Source organism: Bacillus rossius, chromosome 5, assembly GCF_032445375.1.
Source record: "Bacillus rossius redtenbacheri isolate Brsri chromosome 5, Brsri_v3, whole genome shotgun sequence".
NCBI lineage: Eukaryota > Metazoa > Arthropoda > Insecta > Phasmatodea > Bacillidae > Bacillus > Bacillus rossius.
In genome coordinates this window covers 78,367,461-78,388,106 of record NC_086333.1, presented here as the reverse complement: position 1 = coordinate 78,388,106, position 20,646 = coordinate 78,367,461, and the positions used below count along the sequence as shown (strand labels likewise).

The 20,646-nt window shown below is 39.2% G+C and overlaps 2 protein-coding genes across 5 annotated transcripts in view; both read right to left on the bottom strand.

The window, feature by feature from the left end:
* LOC134532062 (ankyrin repeat and BTB/POZ domain-containing protein 2) overlaps positions 1–20,622 on the bottom strand; it is a 119,912-nt gene extending 99,290 nt beyond the window's left edge. The window contains exon 1 of the mRNA XM_063368239.1: positions 20,414–20,622. The gene's annotated coding sequence lies outside the window, so the exon portion shown is untranslated. The remainder of the gene's footprint in view (positions 1–20,413) is intronic.
* LOC134532070 (uncharacterized) overlaps positions 1–20,646 on the bottom strand; it is a 566,709-nt gene that overhangs the window by 155,982 nt on the left and 390,081 nt on the right. The window lies entirely within an intron of this gene.

The window sequence follows — 20,646 nt, the reverse complement described above, 5'->3', positions numbered from 1 at the left end:
GTTTCCAGAGCCCCCAACGTGCGTAACGAGGACGCCACTGTTCTGGTAGCTTCGGGGATGTCAGGTCGACACTGCGAGACCTTTCCGGAACAACGCCGGGAGGCATGTAGGCGGCGAGGCCGGCTTGCGAGGGCGGTGAAGCGAAGCAGGGCTTGGCGAGGGAAGGCGGACGGCGGGAGACGGGACTTCGTGTGCGAAGACTGGTGCATCCGGGTGTTGTGTGCGCGGCGGACCAGCAAGTAGTGCGAGGCAGTGTGTTGGGACAGAGGTGCGCGGTAAGAGACCAGCAGTAGGCAGAGCCACTGTCGAGACGAGCTACAGTGGAGGGTGATTAAACTGCGGACTTAATAAAAGAGTGATTAATTTGTGTACAGACGATGAAATTGTTATTTATTTATTTAATATTTGTTGCATGCCTACCTACAGCTTATGGCCTTGGGTGGTAGGCACGATACAAACAACACAGATACATGCAGACAGAACAAAACAATACAAAATACAAGACAACAAAACAAAAACAATACACACAACATGAAACATTTAACAATAAGTAAATAATTTATTTACAAATTTATAATGTAGGAAATAAGAATAATAAAAAAAATTAAGTTAGGTATGGTTGTATTTTTTACAATTTTATTTTGCTATCTAATACAAGAAAGAACCTTGCATATTTATTGTAATTTTTAGTGATTCTGAATAATAGATCATTTGTTTTACTTAACGTACAAATTAAAGATGCTTACGACTATTGAAAGTAGGTATTCTAATTCCAGTATTGTGAAGAAAATAATTACAATAATTAATTGTATTTTTGTAACAATTGTGTACAAATAATGCATCTAATATTTCTCTTCTTAATAATAAGGAACCAAGAATGGAGTGTAAATCTACATTTAGATTAATGTTACTTTTTAGGTTTATAATTTTGATCAGTTTGAATTGTATTTTATCCAATTTGTCACTATCTGATTTATTAATGTTAGTCCAAATCACAGAACCATATTCAAATTTAGATCTCACCAAGGATATATAATGACTAAGTGTTGAATCTAAATTATATGCATTAAATGTGATATATTTAATCAACGCTATCTATATAATAATCTAATTAATATTGAAAATATTAGTAAATAATAAAAAAACTGTATTTAATTAGTTGGGCCACCCTTTAGGACCTGTTTTCTCACTGAAACAATACTGTCTTCACCAATATTGCAAATATTTTCATAACTTCAGGGAGGGGGGGGGGATATATACCCTCATCCTTCCCCTCTGCATAAGCCCCTGACCTGCACAGCTGCCGGGCAGTGAGAAAATGGTTCTTATCCTCTTGTGCAATCAAAAATTAAGGAGAATTTAAGGACTCCTTTACTTCATCGCATCTTTACTATAGGGAGGTAGAACATTATATATATATATATATATATATATATATATATATATTGAAGAAAATAACAATGATAAATAGTTAATGCACAAAATTTTTTTTTTTGTTATTTCAATTTTTACCGATAAGCCCATTTTGTTCAGATTTGTCTCTGGTACACATATCTAACCCAAGCATTGTGATTATCTGAATGTGTAGCCCTAATATTTAATTTGATCACTTAACAACATTTACTTTATAAGTTCAAAGTAAGTCAGTAATACAGACCTTTTTAGTTCAAAATTGCAATACAAAATACAAAAAAAAAAATACTAAATATTTATACATAAAATCAAATCACGTGGCCCGAAATTTGCCAATTGTACCGCGCATGCACAAAGGTTGTTTGCTGCCAAGTCGGAAACAAATGAACACTGAAATACACGGCATACTTGCACGTTATCACTGTAGGGGCATGCAGATTTCGCGATAAGATTTCGAGACTAGATGAAAGTTAAAACACTGTAGCATCGTCTGTGTTTCGTGATTGGGTGCGTTTCTCCCAGGTACATATCGATTGTAGCAACACCAATCACAGTGATTCGGTGATTCGGTGCGGAAGTAAACGCGTCCTGAGTGGCTCGGTTCAAATAAGGCAACGACTTCTCTCGCAGACGGCCGCCAATCACAAGGAAGAAAAAAACAGGTGCGGATATGGCTTGTTGCAGTCTAATAAGTGTTAAAATCTTTTCGCGAAAAATGCCTGCCCCTAGTTATCAGTCTTTTAAAAGGAGTTTTTAAGGATTCTTAAGTGAAATATGAGCACTTTTAAGGGGGCCCCTCATTCAAATTAAGGACTTAAGAATGACACTAAGGGGGCGTGCGAACCCTGTAGTGGAGAAGAGCTGTCACTCCGAGACGTCCTCTCTGGTAGTCGTGCGGTCTGCTGCGGGCCCCGTAGGGACACCCCTGCGGCTCTCTAGTGAAGGGGGGGAGTAGGGGGAGAGAGGTCATCGGCAGCCGGCTCGTACTGGGGCACACGGCGGAGCCGTGGAGGGTGGAAGGGGGGGGGGACACACACCACCGCGCACACGCACCTGTCGACAACCCTCCCTGCCTCCACGCCACTAGCGCGCGCAGAGGTCCGGGGTACAGCCTTCAAGCTTCCAGGGAGGACGAAGTTACTTCACATACCGAGAGACAGCTAGCTCTCGGGTCGTTACCATAACGCCGAATTACTACAACGCCGAAATACCATAACGCCGAATGTCAAAATTGACCAAAACGCCGACAGCTAGAAAACTGCTGTGTACCACAACGCCGAAATAACAACTGAATGAATTTGTGTGTGTTTCTTAAATGTACCTTAACGCCGAATTACCACAATCAAACCTAACCTTACCTAACCTAACCTAGCGTAATATAATCTAACCTAACTTAACCTAGCCTATCCTAGCCTAACCTAACCTAGCCTAACCTAGTCTAACCTAGTCTAACCTAACCTAGTCTAACCTAACCTAACCTTTGTGGCAGTCCTGCAATGACATTTTTCGGCGTTAGTGTATTCCGGCGTTGTGGTATTTCGGCGTTGTGGTGCGTCCTTCTAGCTCTCTATGTTAGCAGCACAGGCGACCTAGCGGCAAGAGTTGTGACCACGAAAATATTCAACACATAAATTGTTTAAGTATTGTAATGACTAATGAGTATATGCAACAAGAATGGGTACCGAATAATTCTCCAATGGTTGGTCTCCTTAGGTTGGGCGTACAAATAATTCTGCGAGGTGGTTTAGTTTATTTTTAACGACGGAGACACTTGGCAGCTGTTTCGCTGAGCGGTCATCAGTATAACAAGCATAAACATTTACGTGACATAATCACAGAGCATAATTCATCTACTTCCAGTACATCGAAATGACGCCGGATTTACCTATTTCAATATCCCATTTCCTGATCTTGATCTTTCAGGTGTATCTGGCAATTCTGCCACAAGGTTTTTCGACTCGGATTTTCCTGTCGCGATTAGTTGTTTTATTGTCATCTGAAATATCTATGACGGTCTAGTAATCTACGCCCTTCATCAATCACACAGATCGACGTTCGTAACTTCTAGCCACCGGACCACCCCCCAAGCGCGCGGCCATGTTGAGTCCGGCGCAGGGCTGGCATATGTACTCGGTTATCGTTCCTCGCTTCCATTCGTGACCGGTGACCTTCGTTTTTGACGTGACAACGTCTAATAAATCGATGAACGCCGGCTGCACGCACGAAAAAGGATGACTCATTGTCCCGTTACGCACATTGTCCCGTTACTCTCATTGTACGCTTGCGCCGCATCTATCTCTCTTCCACTCGATTGGAACAACCATCGATTTGACTTTTTCGAGGCACATTAAACTTGAAACACTCCCATTCGTTTCCTACTTTTTCTATCATCGTCCTATCCTTAACAGAATAACACAGATTGGAAGAAGTTAAATAGCAAACATGTATAAAAGTTATAGTTAAAATAATCTCTTCGTTAAAGTAATAAACATATTTGAATTAATGAGTGCAAATAAAAGTAAATTTATCAATTAAATTGTATAGATTTCATTTCACTCCTTGTTTGTATCCATACAAAATAGTGATAATTCAATAAAAAATGATTCATTTTTATTCATAAAAAATGCAATCATTTCATCAATGTTTTGTTATGACGTCACGTTAAACTATCGTCCGTAAACCGACTTTACAGACAACCAATTATTTTTTAGTCTGTCTACTCGTATCATGATGATGGATGAAATTTTTGAGATTTCAACTTCTGATCGTGCTGCTGCGATCGGGGCTTTTGAGATATCTGCGTCGAAGCCCTGTTTCTGTCGGTGTTTCGTTGGGCAGACACCAACTATAGTAACGTCCCGCGTTTCGGCTGGATTTTGCTATCATGGACGATTTAAATCCGTTCCCGTCCATCTCCGTCATCAATCGACCGTCTGTCTCGCTGGTCATTTCGAAAGTAACGTCTACAAAGATCGTTTCTGTTCTTACGGTAAGAAACACACAATTTAATAATAATTCAAATCAGTGCATGAGCTCCAAACTTCAATCCTGTGAAAACACCACATCCATTAGGACATTTAATTCCAGAAATATTTGCGGTGCAAGTTTCAGGTGTTTTACCCGGTACAAATATGTAGGCTATTTTCTACGGTGAAGCAGGCTTTTCTAACACACTTTTTCACAGTTCTCATGTTACATGGAAGTAACAATAACAGCAAACCTAACAAATTTTACTTAACAACTAACCAACTAAACTGTCGTGAATATCAATAGAACAAACAGTAGTGGCCCCAGACATGGTGTGTCCCTGGGCTGTTTACTTTTTTGCATGCCCTCCCCTCGAAAATTTGAAAAAAAAAAAATTACTCTTTCAAACATTATAACCCAATCTGTAACTTAAAATTCGACGATGGTATTTGCTAATTTATTTTAATATATTTTGATATCCTTTTTATGACAAATTATCCTCCTGCTAGCTTTATAAATGCCTAAGATCATATTTCCGGTAGAATCGCGTCATTATATGTGACAATAAAATCTTTTGAAAGTTTATTTTCTAACACGAAATCATGAATTGAAGTAGGTACTTACCAGCACATTAAGATACGAGAAAGGAAAAATTTTATCATCCTTTTCCGAGTAATGGCCATATTTTTATCAGAACACTAGGCAAACAAATATAAATTAAACTGAAAAGCACCAGTGTGAGGCCCTGGTATGACCACTCTGGAGCCGTCGCTGAGAGTAAAAATTGGTTGTCTGCAAAGTCGGTTGACGGACGATAGTTTAACGTGACAACGTCATAACAAAACATTGATGAAATGATTGCATACTTTTATGAATAAAATTGAATCATTTTTATTGAATTATCACTATTTCGTATGGATACAAATAAGGAGTGAAATGAAATCTACAATTTAATTGATAAATTTACTTTTATTTGCACTCATTAATTCAAATATATTTATTATTTTAACGAAGATATTATTTTAACCATAACTTTTAAACATGTTTGCTATTTAACTTCTTCCAATCTGTGTTATTCTGTTAAGGATATGACGATGATAGAGTAGGTCTATTACGTGGACACAGCGTACGCACACTTGCTCTACTGAGGCTTACGCAAGTGTGTCGGCGCAACACGCCCATTAGTATGCAAATGAAGCGTTCTTTCCTGCTCCCACTAACGGCTTCGCGATCATCGAGAGCGTTTTCACTTTTATCCGCGGCCGGGCGCTGGTGTCGCGTCGGGGCGAACCCGCGCCGCCGTGACTAAGTGCAGCCCATTCACGCTTTATCTCTGGACGTTCTCAAAACAAGCCGGTGGGGAACGGGAAGCCTACGATTCACTCGTCCTTCTTGACATACCCGAATACTCACGTTGGCAAGCCTTCTTTTCACAGACGAGAGAGCCAAACCCGAAGTTCCCCGAAGTTCATGCTCTCTTTTTTCTCTTCCGTTCTATCTCATTGTATAAACCGGTGTGGCATTAAATTTGGCGGTAGATCAGGATAGGTTAGCTACATTATAAATACTTTAAAACATTGTGGATGGTTGGTTATATTAGGTAAGTATAGCTACATTAAAAATACTGTAAAATCATTTTATGCTTGCTTAGCAAATAACTTTTTAATATGTAGCTATCCAGGGCTAGGAAACAGTTTACATGATTTCACGATATGTTTAATGTAGCTATCCTAACCAAATCAACCGTCCACAATGTTTTAAAGTATTTATAATGTAGCTAACCTAACCTAATTGACCATTAGTTATCATGAGTTGTCCAAAATAAACATTCACGGAATATGGGGCGTACCGAGAATATTTGTGGAAGACAAAGACTTCCTAGATTTTATACGGTATGAAGAATATACAAATCCACGAAGTACGTGTCTTCAATTAGGTATTTTCCTCTAAAAACAAGTAAAAATAAATACCGTTGCCTTGTTTATGGTATTTCATTTTATCAACACCGCCATATTTATTTACAATGAACCAAAAAAAAAAAAAAAAACCGAAGATGCATGACCGGACGTTTGGCTCTCTCGTCTGTGAAAAGAAGGCTTCCCGTTGGGGAACTCACCGCCCATGAACCGGCAATGGAAAAGGAAGTGTTCCCAAACCGCTACACGGCCAAACTCCGTGAATCAATTGTACAGTTTAAAAGTTCCTGAAAAATCCTTTTTTTTCTCTTTACTTTCCGTTACCTTACCGTATAAAAAACCCGCTAATAATTTCAATTATACTAAGGCTACAACAAGTCCGACCGCACCAATCGCGAGAGCGTTATATTTACCACCAGACAATCTCATTTCGAATCGCCAATCACTTGAGAAATTGGCCAACATAAATTTAAATATGTAAATTATTTTATAGAAATTTCTTTCGCAAAAAAAGTTATACCCGTTTACTGTATTAATTCCACAAAAAAAAAATCTAAAGGACATTGCATTGATATACCCAGATGAGAAAACAACGTGGTGGTAGTATGGTTAGAAAATGATGAATGAATATTAAATATAGAACGTGGTTCGAATAAAAAATATTTATGGAAGGAATGGTATGAATAACAACTTGATAGTAGGTAATTTATTTTTAAAGTAGAAAATTCAGAATTTCATTCCTAAACATGAGCATTTCTATGCATAAAGCAAAAACAAAATGTCAGGATTCGTATGCCCGGAAAAGTCATCTTGTAAGAATCTCTCTCTCATATATATATATATATAGTATGAAACTCGACAGATTTCCATTCTTGGTTTGATTCTCGGCCAGTGATAAGAGTAACTAAAGCTGAAAAGAAATGTTAAATTCTATTTCGCATTACCTTTCGTGGAGTTTATTGATCATTCACACTACGAAAAACGACTCTATTCAAGATAACTGTCAGACGAAATAAATATTTTGCCGCTATGCCTGCCACGGAAGTATAATTTTTCGATACTTGGAGTACCTTCCAACCAAGTCCACATGAACCCAACTGACTACAATGGCGACATTCATCAGCTAAAGTTAATATATTTCATACAAAAAAACTTTTTGCAAGTAGTTCCTAATCCTGCCAAAAGATAACGCCACATGTTGTGGTGAGGTATAAATATATATATGTTTTAATATGGGATGCGGGATGCCCACTCACGATCGCAAGAGAAGGAAGGCTTCGCTAGACATCAAGGAGAAGGAAGTTCCTCTTGCATGATAGTGTTTCTCAGCCATCTAAATGCATAGTAACATGCTCAGTAATGAAAATCTTTTATTTTAATTCCTCAAAAAAAAAATATTGTAATTGCCTATTTGGTAACAGGAATTCACCAACTAAACTAAACTCTGAATACAATTAATTGCACGTCTCATTTCGACAAAAAAAATTACGTGCAATTCAATTTTTCTCACAAATAACCCGAAGCACACGGAGAAACAAAAAACAAAAATTGTCACGAATAATTAGGAGCACTCGGAGAAAACCAACAGAAGTCTTGAAACTCAGGCTCAGTGAATGTCACATTTAGACGGTTAATATACACCATGCCTGATAATAATCTTAGCATATATTGGTTACAAATATGTATATAGGTATGCTAGGCATAATATTACTTTACTAATTATGCGAGCAATGTCCAACAAATCAACGGTATGAAAATTTCGTGAAGATAAAAATTCCCTAGGAATTCCTCTGAATTAAAAAAAAAAAAAAAAGACGAGGCACGCATGCCGCATTCCCCAGTGCTGACAACTTGGCATCGCGACATTTCTCAGGACCTCGGCGGGGCGGAGGTGTTTTGTAAGTGCATTCCGGCCGTCCTCCAGACTAGTCCACGGCGCAGACCCCGGGGAAACAACCTGTAGCCAAGTGAGTTGGAGAAGGGGGGGGGGGGGGGGCAGGGGGGAACGAGTTGGTCAAGAGGCATGCAGGAAACACCGGCCAGGAGACAACGTATAGTCCATCCGCGGGCAACATCGTGCCCATTCAACTCAGCGTTCCGGGAAAGAAAAGAAACACACGCTCGCCCGTAGCAGCACATTGCCAATGGGCAGAGACCGGAAATATTAGCGAATTAATTTCGCGATAGGCTAAAATACAAATAGTTATACCTCAGTGCTGTCTCTGCTATTGGCTCACAACTCACCTGGATGACGCTGGGCCAATGAGAAACACCCGACCGAAGCTTTATCAAATCACAGGCTGCTACGTTGGGATGTCTCACGAGACAGCAGCCAATGAGTGGGTGGCATTTGACCGAGCGTACGTAGAACTATGGAGTTCATCCTGCAGGTCATTGAACCCGCGAATTTTTCCGGTCCCTACACATTGGTAGTGGCAAGAATTTTTCGCGAATAAATCTGAACGCATATTAGACTGCAACAAGGTACCTATATCGCACCAGCGGTTTCTTCCCTGTGATTGGCGGCCGTCTGCGAGAGAAGTCGTTGTCATGTTTGACCGGGCCATTCAGAACGCGATTGCTTCCGCACTGAGCTACTGTGATTGGTATTGCAACAATCGACGTGGAACTGAAACAAACTCACCCAATCACGAAACACAGACGATGCTACAGTGTGTCAACTCTCAGCTGGTCTCGGAATCTTTTCGCGAAATATGCATGCCCCTACACATTGGATATGTTCGTATCATTTTGTTAATAACTTTACGGACAATAAATAAATAAATATACATATATGTATATAAAGATTGTAAGGTGATTGTGCGGATCAATTGATAGGTACATTAATTTCGTGTAAAATAAAAAAATATAGAAAATAATGAGTTACTTGTTGTAGTTACATACGTGACCACAATAACTGCAGCAGGATATGTTTAAAACAGTGATAGAATTTGATGCAGCTGGCTTAAACTCCGTAGAATATAAGTGATGGATAAACGGACAGAAATACAAGAAAGAAAAAAATATTTTTTGAACAGCTCACCGTTGGACCTCGGGAGGTCAAACCACTCGTTCAAATAATTGGATTTAAGTAAGTTTGTATTTTTGCTTAATAATAGGGCGTGCACACAAATCTGTGATACAATTTCCCTGACTTTTCTATGACCGAACATACAAATTTACTTGATTTTTTTTTTTCAAAAATATATTTACCTATTTTGCGATTTTTTTTTTAAGAAATAAAGAAAATCCAGCCTACCCCATCCCATATCTGGCCTAGAAAAAATAAAAAAAATTATGATAATTCAAACATAGCTTAGCATACGCCATTTTACAGTGCGTATCACAATTAAACAAAACACAATCAAAAAAAGAAGGAAAAAACTAGCACAGTCTGGGTGATGGAAGACGAAATTTTCCCATCATATTACTATCACTGTTACTTCATGACTTTCATCCAGGATTTTAAGTAAATTACCTGACTCTCCCTGGCCAATTCCCACTTCCCTGACTTTCCAGAATACTGACATACTGAATAACAACGGAAAAATCTTTCTAAAAAAAACAACAAAAAAAAAAAACAAAAACAAGTAACAGTCATTGTGACGATTATGGAGACACTACACTCGCGTGCTACTAAATCGAATCACCCCCTTCAGTGCGCTCATACAGGCGTATTAAAAAAAAAAAAGTTTTTTTTCTTTTCCGATTTTCACAAAACATTTTATTTTTGACAACCTTCTCTTTTATCTTTACTAGGACTCCTTTATCATTAAAATGTGTACAATATTTTTCAAATTAACGTGATCTGAACGTAATCATAGCAAAATGCTCTCTGTCGGTAACCACGAATTGCGCCACGCAATAACTAAGATATAATCCCAACTTGACATACATTTCTCATCACACGCTTATCATACATTGACCTGAACACATCTATGCAAGCTTCATTAATTGTTTTGAAAAAAAAAAAAAAAAACAACATGGATACTACGCCAGAAGAAGACCCATAAGTGTTTGCTTTGTTGCAAGCAGGCTGCAGTCAAACGAGAAGTCGCTCATCAACTGACCTTGAGACAATCTGCTGTCTCAAAGTGCATACACAAGGTTTCATGAAACTGGTACATTCACTCGGGAGACCACAGACCAGCCGGCGCAGGCGCACAGCTGAGAGGGACGATCGCTTTATCGTCTCAACTTCACGTCTCACAGGCGTCGATGTGCAACAGGAGCTGAGACCAGCTCGAGGAGTAGCTGTTGGTCAATGGACAGCCAGAAGACGCCTGAAGAAAGCCGATCTCACTCCAAGACGACCCGCTAGAGGCCACCACCAAGCGCGACTCGGAGTTTGCTCGGGTACACATCAATTGGAGCATTGAGCAATGCCGGCCCGTCCTGTTCACTGACGAGAGCAGAATGTCTCCCCGTGGCAGTGATCTGCCGGCGTCCAGGAGAGCGATGTTCACGGTACTCGAACGAACGTCGTAGTTCCTCCGAGTCGAAAGTTACACTAAATGGAAATCTCGAAACGCAGCGAAATGACCTCAAAATGGCGGCGCTTCCCCCCTCCACCGCGCGCAATGCGTCACAGTCCCCACTTAGCGTAACGAATTCTTTGAACCTTTTAGCTATCCAGTGGCGAATTTTAATTTTGGTTGGAGATGATATATATGTAGCTGCGACACGAAACTGTATCCCCCGATTTTGTTATGATTCGTTTTTGACGTGGCGTCTAATAAATCGATGAACGCCGGCTGCACGCACGAAAAAGTGTCCCGTTACGCACATTGTCCCGTTACGCTCATTGTACGCTTGCGCCGTATCTATCTCTCTTCCACTCGATTGGAACAACAATCGATTTGACTTTTTCGAGGCACATTAAACTTGAAACACTCCCATTCGTTTCCTACTTTTCCTATCATCGTCCTATCCTTAACAGAATAACACAGATTGGAAGAAGTTAAATAGCAAACATGTAAAAAAGTTAGAGTTAAAATAATCTCTTCGTTATAGTAATAAACATATTTGAATTAATGAGTGCAAATAAAACTAAATTTATCAATTAAATTGTAGATTTCATTTCACTCCTTCTTTGTATCCATACAAAATAGTGATAATTCAATAAAAATGATTCAATTTTATTCATAAAAGTATGCAATCATTTCATCAATGTTTTGTTATGACGTTGTCACGTTAAACTATCGTCCGTAAACCGGCTTTACAGACAACCAATTTTTTTTGAACTTCCTCCCACTATGGAAGGCATTTTAAAGACGTGTTCACGTGAGAAGTCTGTACCCGCCACTATTGCCCGCTGGTTTGTGAGAGTTGTAGGGGAGTGGGGGGGGGGGGGGGGGGACAAGAGCGACAGGAGAGACCCGGCCCGCCTCATCAAGCCACCAGGAGAGCCACATGTCCGGGGTTAATGACGCGGCGAGACACCGTCTCCCCGGCTCTCGGACGCCCAAGTGACGGCCGCGCAAACAGGTTGTCGAGGGCCGCTTCCACCTTATAAAAACTAAATGGGAGGAACAAAAAAAAAATAACGAACAAAGAAAAGAACACGACCACCAGACGGGCTCCCTCAAGGACTCACCATTTCAGGAAATTCCATTGAGAGACACGGCCACGCGCGCCCAGAGATCCTCATCGGCACCGGCTGACTGACTGATGCTATCTGCGGAATGCCCCCCTGCTGACGGTCCAGCGGACGGGCCGGCTGCTACCGTCCGCGTCCAACCGGCGGGAATGCGCCGTAAATAAGATAATTCCACCCGTAAGTCAACGGAATTGCTTCAAAGGGACATAACGAACAGATGGCCTTACGACCACACGGAGACGACTCCCCCCCTTCCCCATTTCCAGACCTAAACAACTGTCGTAACTCTTCAACACCCTCCCCTCGACAAAGAAATGCATATTCTTTTACTACCTACTTATTCATATGAAGTGTTTCTCAAAGATTTAATTAACTAACGCCATCAATCTGACAGAAAAAACTTATAAAACTTAATATCAATCAAATGAACATATATTATTGTAACCGCATGAGCGTAAATTAGCCGGGAAGGAGGGGGGGGGGGTAGGGCTCGCCCCCTTGAATTAAGGACACCATCCTTCCAGGGCACACATATGATACTTAAGGCTTTAGAGAAGAAAAAAAACCACGCGATTTAAAACTGCTCAAGATATCAGAGAGGTATCTTTTCACGAAAAGCATGTAAGAATACGCAAAGGCCGATGAATGGTTCTGTTTTTCGTGATTCGTTTTTTACTGTGTTTTTGGAAGAGCGAAAATGGCTAAAACGCATGTTTTCAGAATGATTTCTAGGCATCCGGTAGAGATTCTTTAAAACACTCAAGAAACCTGCAGTACACCGCCATATAATGTTACGGTTACCGCTCGAATCTCACAGTTGTCCTGTGCACGCCGAGAGGACAGCGCGCCAGCAGAATACAAAAAATAATATAATTGGATAATTCGTTTGTATTCCGTTAGGCGAGTCTTTGTTTAGTCCGGATCCTTCGACCCACTGAATTAAAACAGCAAGCATCGTGTAGGCCTACCTTAGACCAGGGGCGTAACCGGGGGGGGGGGGGGGGTTAAGGGGTTAACCCCCCCCCCCCCCTTAGCACCAAATCTTTAATTAATTTCTTATTCGTCACTCAAACAAATTTCATATTAAAATTAATAAAATTTTTACCATTACTATATTTAAATTTAAGCACCGAAAACTGCTAAAATAGCACTATTTTACACCTAAAAATCCAAATTTTCCCGGAAGAGGACCCCCGGACCCCCCCGTTTTAATACGGGGTGGGGGTGGGGGGGGTGCATGCTTCTTAACACCCCCCATACACAAATCCTGGCTACGCCACTGCCATAGGCTCAATATATACAGAACCATGCCATCAGGACCAATGGATGAACTTGGATACGAAACTGCTACATTGTTGTGGACGAGGAGTCCTCGGACCCTCAAGTACCACGGAATGTCTACTACGTGAAATATTTGAGATTGTGTGTGTGTGTGTGTCTGTCTGTGTGTGTGTGTGTGTGTGTGTGTGTGGGGGGGGGGGGTGTTAGAGGGAAATTCGAAGAAAAATTATTGAAGTGAATGTAGTAAATTCATAAATTCGACACTGACATCTATGAAGTTTATTAGGACCTGCTAATCTGCTAATGTTTTTCTATAATCGATCCCCTAAGATACTGTACTGTTGATATTACGACACGCATTCAGTCAGGAAACTTAGTCAAACTAACAAACTAACATTTGAAGGTGTGAATGTTTCGACACCATAAGTAGTTCATTATTTTTTTATCTCTTGAATATTTTATTTTTTACCCCTGAAATTTAGATCCGGAATTGAGGGTTTTGTTTGATATATATATATAAAAATATATATAATAATTATAATAATATAATTATTATTATTATTATTATTATATATGTGTAATTGGAATTTGAGATTTGGATTTGAGGAAGATTTGGATTTTACCCATAACTATAGGGAAACACAAATATGAATCATTTTCTAGTGCATACAAACAAAAACCAACCAAATTTTGCAGCCACCAATTTCAAACATAGAAATTTTTATAAGAACTACTTTCCGATATATTCTGCCAACCCAACAGCGTATGAATCCAACAGTGTGAACACGTTCTTTTACGTGTTTGTTTGTTTGACAGTTGTTACAATGGGAGTAAATAATATAGGTGGTTATAACCCCCCCCCCCCCCTTTTTTTCCACACACACACACACATACACACACACATACATACACACACACACACACACTATACATCAGTGCCCGTTATGGATACAATATTCATTTATCTGCTGCAATGGAGTGTGTCGGTTCTCACCAAATTACGTCCTTTCTTTCAATGACCTCTATGATGGATCTTCATACTCAGCAAATGTCACCTGACCATTGGCAGGGCCATTTAGAAAAAAAAAAGGGGGGGGGGGGGCGGGGGGATCTCTGGGGCTCGGTCCCCAGTGTGGGGCCGGGGATAAGATTTGGTCATCGTTTGGCGGCGGAATGTTAACAACCTGATGAGGCAACGACAACTTTTGCTGGCCACAACAGGTGGATGTTGTGTGAGTGAGCTGTTATCTCAAGGTAATGAGCAGGACTGTTTCCGTTGCATTTTGGACATACGCCATTGCTAAAGCACATGTATGTCTGTAGAAGAAAACTACAAAAAACACAAAAGACAAAAACACAAATTAAGCAAAAAATTGCTGTTGTCAACAGGATATAAACACCACATAATATTCCATAACAGGAATATGGTCAACAAACAAAGAAAAACAAAGAAAATGGACTAACAGAACGAAAAAAAAAACCCACAAATGATTTCAGCACAAAATTATTAAACCCAAAAAAATTCAGCACAACAGTTGAAACGTTACAAAAAACACAGCAAAACGAAAAGACTAAACAAACGACTGCGTCCCACCTGTGTTTTCGTACCATGTGCGTCTCTGCCGGAGGACGGGAGCAGATAGCAGTTCCCGAAACGTCGCTTGTTTCTGTTTTAGAAAACTATCATGTTTGTTTCGTTTTGTCGTGCTTTGTCTCGTTTCAACTGTTGTGCTGAATTTTTTTGGGTTCAATATTTTTGTGCTGATATCATTTGTGTTTTTTTTTTTTCGTTCTCTTGTTTTTTTTTTTTTTTTTTTGGAAAACTATTGTGTTTGTTTTGTATTTTCGTTTTGCTGTGTTTTTGTCACGTTTCAACTGTTGTGCTGAATTTTTTTGGGTTCAATATTTTTGTGCTGTCATCATTTGTGGGAGTTTTTTTTCGTTCTGTTAGTCCATTTTCTTTGTTTTTCTTTGATTGTTGACCATATTCCTGTTATGTAATATTATGTGGTGTTTATATCCTGTTGACAACAGCAATTTTTTTTGCTTAATTTGTGTTTTTGTCTTTTGTGTTTTTTGTAGTTTTATTCTACAGACATACATGTGCTTTATTAATGGCGTAACTCCAAAAGCTTACAAGTCATGCACTCCCATTGCACAAATCTTTCAAAGATAATAATGTTTCTGATGCAACCAGTAACTGGGATTTATTTATGCTCCTTGGTTTTGATTTGTCTACCGTGTTTATTCAATTTCAGCGTGTTGCAGTGGACACAACGCACGCATAGAGTGGGCGAAGCATAATCATGTTATATATATAAAAGTACAAAGATCCAAGATCTCACGCAAGAAACAGCGGCGGGTATCACTGAACCAGGGTGTCTACAAAACTAGCTCTACAAAATTCCCTGACTTTTCCCTGTTTTTCAGATCAAAATTTGTGATTTTCCCTGACCTTTATTGTAAATTGTAAGATTATTTTTTTAATTTTGTTTCCCTAGTTTTGGTGTGGGAGTGTGTGTGTGCGCGCGTGCGATTGCATAATAGTATCTACATATACGGAAATAAAAAACCTTATATATTTAACTGAACAGACCTTCGGTGCATTGTAACATGTTTGCAAATAATGAAAAACTTAAACTAAAGGCAAAGTAAACAATAGTGTACTTACCATGCAATACAAATGTTTTAACTTTCAAAATAAGTTTAAGTATTTCAAGCAATAAAATATAATGCATATAGATAAACAAACCATTTAAATGTAATCCCAACATCTGTACTAATCCACACACAAACATATGACCACACTGAAATAACACAGCACTACGCAGAAAAATTACTGATTCCTCAGTGTGTCTATTTCAGCTTCCAAACGACTTGCTTCCTTTGCAGCATCTTCCAGCAATTTTGCTTTTTTTTTCTCTTAGTCTTTCACAGCAATTTCAGCATACCTTTTTAGCCACCTTTTCTTTTCCTTGGAAAAAGCATCAATGGACTCTTTAGCTTTCACCTCTGCATACTTCGCTCGAGAATTTCTGGCCGCATGAATAAGAGATTTGGTGATAGGGACATCTCTCACTTCACCATAGGATAGGACAGCATCATAGACGATACGCCGTGCAATCAATGATGTCTCCTTCTGATTCGTCATTAAACACTCAGCATTTACAGAAAAACCCTGTTCAACATTCAAGTTTCCATGTGACAGAATCATGATCATCTTCATTACTCTTAGAACTGATGGATTACTACCATTCTCTTGAAAAATTCTATTCCAAAATGAATCCAATCGCACTGTACTTCTTGTGTACTTCTTAAGAGATACTGTTACAGAAGGAAGAGAACACACACGCTGAAATTCTGTAAGAACATTGTCAGCGGTTGAACCAGAAAGCCAATGATTTTCCGTCAGAATGACAAGCAGAGAAATCATTCGCCGTGCTCGAAGTTTGGGATCAGCTGCGACAGAAGGATCAAAGCATGTAATTGCTCTTGTCAGTTGATAAGCTAAAGGACTACGTTCCAACAACTTTGACACCATTTATGCTAATGCATTGCGACAATCACGACGGAACTCCATAATCTGAAGGTCTTTAGTGCAGCACGACATGCAAACCCTATATCAATTTTTTCAAATGATGTTAGATTCTTAGTATCTTTTACATCTATAGATTTAGAACTACTTGCTGTTTTAAATACCTCTTCTTTTACAAATCTTGTCACTAGGTTGTTCAAAACAGATGTGAGCGCACTGTGCAAAAAAGGGGCCAAAGGTAGATATGATTGGAATTCAGTGAGAAAAGATTCAACATGATTTGCCAGGGTTATGAAGAATGCAAGCTTTGCTTCTAGTAGGGGATCTTTAATAGCAGCAGAAAGAGTTTTGAAACTATCAATTTTTGGAGGGTAATAACATCCACACACACAAATCCGGCCGGCAGCCATTACCAAAACATAACAAACTGCCTCTGGCATAGAACAAAAGGAACACACTAGCACACCCTACTGGAAAGTACGGTACTACGCAACTAATTTTGTTAAACGTGCTAGAAAAACCGCAACAGAAAATACTGATGCGCAAGCAAGCAGCACTTTAAATTTTAGTAAAATAATTATTAATTGCCTTGAGAATTTCCCTGAATTTTATGAGGCTAGGTTAAAATTCCCTGACATTTCCCTGACTTTTCCAGAAAAAAAAAATTTCCCTGACATTTCCCTGTTTTCCAGATTTGTCGACACCTGTGAACATGCAGATAATAAAATAGGGTAAATTAAAAAATATCTGTTACGTGACATATTAAATATGTATCGAGTCTAATTTTGTTCGGAGTTATTAATATAAGAGCAGATTTATTAAGCTCATTGATATGTGCCACTTTCTTTATTTTATCTATTTATTTAATGCAATGTGCTTAATTTTTCCAGAAAATTATGCAATCATGATATAAATCAGATACTCAAAAAAGGAAAGAAAAGCACCAAAAAGAAGAAACGGCTAACAAAAGTAGGAAAAATTGATTTAATATTGGGTTTGTGTCATCTATTGTAGATGAAAAACTAAATAGAGACAAATAATTCGTTCGAAAATCCTCATTGTTCTCAAGATTCAAAAGAAACCCATTTCTACATCTACTCTGCAGCCTCTAAAATTCCTCAACAAAGAACTCAATATCGCTCATTATTTACGAATGTGTGTGTTGCACTGCGGATATTCTGCATACTTAGTGTTTCTGTTGCTCAAGCAGTAATATGACTTGCCTGAGATCAACAAAGACGTTTTGATCCAGGAACATTACGTAGTGAATCAAGACTTGCACGGACATTGAATTTTGATTGTACTATTGAAACGTTCGCTGATAGTGGTGGTGCCTCTACAATTTTTTTTCCCGACAACATCTCATACAATAATTCTACTATCCCAAAAATTTGATTCAAATTAGATGGTAAACAATTAAAATAATATATTTGCAGTCATTTCATTTTTAATACATCGCAAGTTGTATAGTACGAGAAAAATGCTAGTTTTAAAATATTTGACAATATACATGTATGTATCTTTCAATGCAAATAATTCAGTTCATCTGCTCTCCAACTTTTTTTTGACGTGACAATTTCTAATAAATCGATGAACGCCAGCTGCACGCACGAAAAAGTGTCCCGTAACGCACATTGTCCCGTTACGCTCATTGTACGCTTGCGCCGCATCTATCTCTCTTCCACTCGATTGGAACAACCATCGATTTAACTTTATCGAGGCACATTAAACTTGAAACACTCCCATTCGTTTCCTACTTTTCCTATCATCGTCCTATCCTTTACAGAATAACACAGATTGGAAGAAGTTAAATAGAAAACATGTATAAAAGTTATAGTTAAAATAATCTCTTCGTTAAAGTAATAAACATGTTTGAATTAATGAGTGCAAATAAAAGTAAATTAATCAATTAAATTGTAGATTTCATTTCACTCCTTCTTTGTATCCATACATAATAGTGATAATTCAATAAAAATGATTCAATTTTATTCATAAAAGTATGCAATCATTTCGTCAATGTTTTGTTATGACCTTGTCACGTTAAACTACCGTCCGTAAACCGACTTTACAGACAACCAATTTTTTTTGTTTTACAAGAAAATATTTAGTCAAGTGTAGTGTGCCGATGCAAGCAGGGCGGCTCCAGGCCGGGCGAGTCGAGCCTAGCAGGACCCTGCACCTAACAGGGCCCGCGCCTTGCAGGGTCCGGCCAGGGCCGCAAATAGAGTCTCTGGCACCCGGGGCATGAATGGATAAATGCGCCCCCCCCCCCCCTCTTTTTTGGCACATACCACACCAAAAAGCGGGGGGTCCGGGGGCCCTCCCACGGAAAAATGGTGCTATTTAAGCATTTTACATACCTACATGTAACAGTTTCTGTGCTACTGTAACTTCCATGCATGAACCCACTATGTCCATAAAGTAGTCCATATAATCACTAGACTTGTTCATTAAATATGTTGAGACGTTATATTGTAAATCAGATTAGACATTCCTGGCATGCAAGTCAAAAAACATTTTACCAGTTACCAGTTGTAGTAGGAATTACAATGCAAGCGATTTCGGCGCCCCCACAGCTTTGCGCCCGGGGCGTATGCCCCGCTTGCCCCCCCCCTCCCCCCCCCGTAGTTGCGGCCCTGGGTCCGGCGACTAGAAGTCCCTCGCACATAGTAGTCCATCGCGCCTAGCAGTCCTCTGCGTCTAGCGGGGCCCCGCGCCTAGCAGAGCCTCGTGCCTAGCAGTCCCCCATAAATACGGATTACAAACGTTTGCAAACCAAATAACTTTTATATCTGCTCTGCAATTGAAAAATGTGCTCGGATCATTTACGATGTATAGCTAGCGGTTTCTTTGATGACTTATGCCTTTTCTTCCTTTACAATAATGTTAAGACCAAATTAAAAATATTTATCAACAGCTAGTGTAGGGTACATTCCAACAGATCAGAAACTGGCGAAATAGATGACTGTCACAAAGCGAAACTGACAATAGGCGGTGTCCCGGACTATTAGATTCAACCATTACATAAAAAAAAAAAAACGAATTATTTGTATTGCACGTGATCCGTCCCTTATCGTTAATTCAAAATAATAGTTGCGTACTAGGGATAATTCACACTAGTGAAAAGACTTTGCGTCAACCGTTAAAATGTGTGTTTATTTATGTTATTTAACTTCTAACATAAGTACTGAACAATTCATTTTTTTAAAAAAATCATATTTTAAGGCTCAAATAATAAAAAGTACATCAACAAACAGCAAAGTAAACCTAAAGGAACGGTCTTTGTTATGCATATAATTAACATTTAAATCTTATGAGTGCGCGCACAGTTGCCGCCAAAACACAAAACATCTTTTGTTATTGACAATAAGTTTCGTATGAATGGATGTCAGTTTAATATCCGTTTGAAGCTTACAACTAAACGTGTTCCGGCTTCAGTGGTAATAAGTAATAATAATATATTCCGTAGTTAGCCCGTGGTTGGGCTGGCTTGACTTTTGTCCTGCGGCAAACATTCCAGCAGGGATGCCCAAAAAACAGATTTTGCAGCATTGTTATAGCGAGAACTCGTTTTTGGTAGCTTAAACTAATTACCTAAGCACAAGAACATTCTTCTGCAAGTCACCACAGTAAAATGTAACTATTAAAATAAAATAATATACTAGCAAGTTTTTAAGGAGAGAGCAATGTTTAGAATCATACCTTAGTTATGACCATTCTCCGTGTCATTGTACATGAAGAATATTAAAAGGAACAGGAACGCATCCGCTGTGATTTTCGAATGTTTATCTCTTACTTCGATCACATCGTGCACAAAAAACACCCACATGTTTTAAATTTATACACCACATACTTCACATCATAGAGTATTGCAAGTTGTGTCTATAAACAAAACCAAACAACAAGACCACTTTGTTCCTGGCGCGTTACTATAT